Source organism: Cicer arietinum, chromosome 1, assembly GCF_000331145.2.
Source record: "Cicer arietinum cultivar CDC Frontier isolate Library 1 chromosome 1, Cicar.CDCFrontier_v2.0, whole genome shotgun sequence".
NCBI classification, from domain to species: Eukaryota; Viridiplantae; Streptophyta; class Magnoliopsida; order Fabales; family Fabaceae; genus Cicer; species Cicer arietinum.
Genome location: NC_021160.2, coordinates 11,951,464 through 11,954,776, shown reverse-complemented (window position 1 = coordinate 11,954,776; position 3,313 = coordinate 11,951,464). Strand labels below are relative to the sequence as shown.

The 3,313-nt window shown below is 22.6% G+C and overlaps 1 protein-coding gene across 1 annotated transcript in view; it reads left to right on the top strand.

Annotated features, from left to right (window-relative positions):
* The window catches only part of LOC101512768 (transcription factor bHLH35), an 11,311-nt gene that overhangs the window by 7,073 nt on the left and 925 nt on the right, over positions 1–3,313 (top strand). The gene's annotated exons all lie outside the window — the stretch shown is intronic.

The window sequence follows — 3,313 nt, the reverse complement described above, 5'->3', positions numbered from 1 at the left end:
GAGCGGCTATTAATTAATTATCAATAATTATGTATAATTTTATTGTCTTTGACCAGACCAATTTTTAGACTATAATTGTCTCTTAACCCGACCAAAATTGTTTATGGGCCAGGTCGGATTAGTAATAATTATGTATAATTCTAATACTAATAGTGTTAACAACATTTTTTTGCATTGCCTTAAAAAAAACGGTTCTTGCATTAGTATATTTGCAAAGTGGGAACCTTCCACCAAAGTGGCTCTTAATAGATCCTTGACCTCGTACAAATATTTCAATATTTGTAAGTGTAACTTTAAGTGTTTTTTCACAATAACTTTAAGTTTTTTTTATAAAGAATTATAAATATACAGTAAAGTATAGTAAAATGTGAAGTTGGTGTAGATAATATTAATTTAAAGATTTTCTTTTTGATTCAATATAATTTAAAGATAAGATTGTAATAAATAATTAATATTATTGTTTAAGTCATATTTATTTTGAGATATTATTTTTGAATAATGTGATATATATTTAATGTACTAGTATAATAGAGAGTAATAGTCTAGAATTAAAATGATTTATTTAAATTTATCTATTAATATAAACACTTGTAAAATTATTTTAAAATTCGTAAATTGTTTTCAAATTTTTCATAAATTATCTTAAATAACTTTAAAAAAATTATAATTTATATAAAATTAATTTAACTTTATTTTAGTTTGTATTGTAACAATAATTTATACATTATTACCGTAAGAGTTTATGCTAAGTTATATGTTCTACTCTCTTCAAACGAATCGTTATTTAGCTTGTGTCTAATTTTAATTGACCAATCCTTATTCCAAAACGTAGAAACGAATTAAACTAGTTTTAATTTTTAATTAACTATTCATTTTTGGAGTGATGTAATGACACCCACCAACAATAAATTAAATACTTATTAACCAAATCAATTAATAGGGATTTTGATTAAAAATCGAATATAAAACCATAACCTGACCAATTCTTCGTGCTAAATATTGCATAATAAGACAAAAACTAAAATATTTTTCAGGGTCAAAAACAAAATTCTTGAATATGACATTCCTCATTCAGATATTTTTTAATATTTTTGTCCAATTTTAAATTTCTCAGGTGCATCGCGTTTGAGTTTTTTTATTATTATTTAAAAAATTCATTTTAAACTTTATTATAGTAATTCACTAAAAAAAAGCTTTATAAGAGGTCGTAACTCTTACGTGTAAGATACTCGCTTTGACTTTATAAATGGATTATTTGCCTCTCTAGTAAACAATTTTTTTTTTCTTTCTCTTTTATTTTTTCTGTTTTCTAATAAACAATTTTGTTACACTATTGTCTGTATGCAATTTTTTTTTTTAATGTAAAATGGAAATTGCTTGATATCACGTATAGTATTTCACAAACTTTCACGAAACTATATCATTTACCAACCATTTTATTTTTGGTCTAAAAGTAGATCGAAGATTTTTTTTTTTCATTTTGGTTAATATTAACCCCATGTTTAGAAAGGTTTATGCAATGGGGCATGACACAAATTCATGTAACGGTTACGAACACAATTCATTTAACATTGGTAAAATTTTTATATGATTATATGAAATGGGTAGTGGTCACATCAGTCTTTAAACAATTATTAGTATGTTTATATAATTATGAAATTTATTTTTTAATTATAAAATATTTCTATTTAATAGAATATATGGTATATTTTGTTATATTGCACTCTGTTTCATATTAACCGTCATATTTAAAAATAAGTTTCCTAAAAATAATTTCAGCACTCTACTTTCAAGTAATCCCTTTCTCACTCTTTCTAGAAAATAGTGATGGAGAAAAAAGAGGGAAAAAGTTCCACATAAAAAATAAATGAAAACGTAGGAAAGGAATAAAAAAGGGGAAGGATAGTAGTGTTGGGGAATGGGAATGGGTTTGAGTTGGAATGTTTTTAGGTTTGCTGATTAATTTATTGGTTTGGAGAGATTGGGTTTGAATTTTAGATAAATTTATGGGCTTCAATACATTGGTTTTGATAACGATTTTTAATTAAATGTTTATTATTTTTTTAAAGACAATATTAATTTATTTTTAGTTTTAAATAATAAAAAAAACACGGTCAATAACATTTGTATAGTCATCAAGTGTCATGTTAATAAAAATTGACCACCTCACTATTTTTTATTAAAAATAAAATTTTAAAACTTTTTTGAATTTATAAAAAAATAAATATGAAATTTATTTTTATAAGAACTAAAATTAAAATAAATTTTATTAAAAATAATTTAACCTAAACAATTTTTTTTATTATCTAGGCGGTTTTAACCTATGTTGTTAACACATTTTTGTATGAATTGTTGTAAGCATGTTTACAATATTTTAGAAATGTCGTCCACAAAAATGAATTCAAATTTTGGTTTTTAGATCTATACTTTCATTACTTTTACTTAGATTTTTTTTTACACATTTTATAATGCTTAGTATCTTTTGAATGAATTTTTGTAAACATGTTTTCAACATCCTAAAAAGACTGTCTATAATAAATTAGTTTAAATTTTGATTTCTAGATTAATATTTTCGTTATTTTTACTTAAATTTTTTTACACTTTTTATAATGTTTTAATCATGTATGAAAATAATTATTTAAAAATTTAAAAATTAAAAAACAATTAAATATAACATTTCAGGAAAGACTAAAATCGTTCATTGAATAGTTTTGTATAATTAAAAATTGTATTTGACAAAATTTTGGTGTTAATTTATTTAAAATTCACATACTTTTTTTAGTAACTTCCTCACCAAATCAAGTAACTTCTTCCTTGTAAAGATTTGTTGAAATTAAGTTGTTTAAGTTATAAAACATAGTGGAACATATTAACCATTTAGGTGAAGTATATGAAAAGTAAATTTAAGTAATATATTATCACGAAAATGACAATCCAAACATCTTTTCAGCAAAACAAACTATGCAATATACATTAGTACAACAAATTAACATCAATTGAAAGAGACCAAAAAAGAAAAAACCTGAGACATAGTATAAGGTATAAAACCCATTTTAAAATTTCAATACTTGAATATATAATTTGTTGGACAAAATATCTTGTAATCATTTCAAGATCCTGGTTCCTTTATTTTGTTTGGTCATTCATGTTAAAAGATGAATAAGAGAGACAATCACTCTAGGGATTCATAACATAGAATGAACCAAACTTCAGTTAATAGAGTTACAATGAGTATATATATAAAAGAACATAAATGTTTAAAACATACTTATTATTAAATATATAATAATATTATCTAATAATTCATGTATGT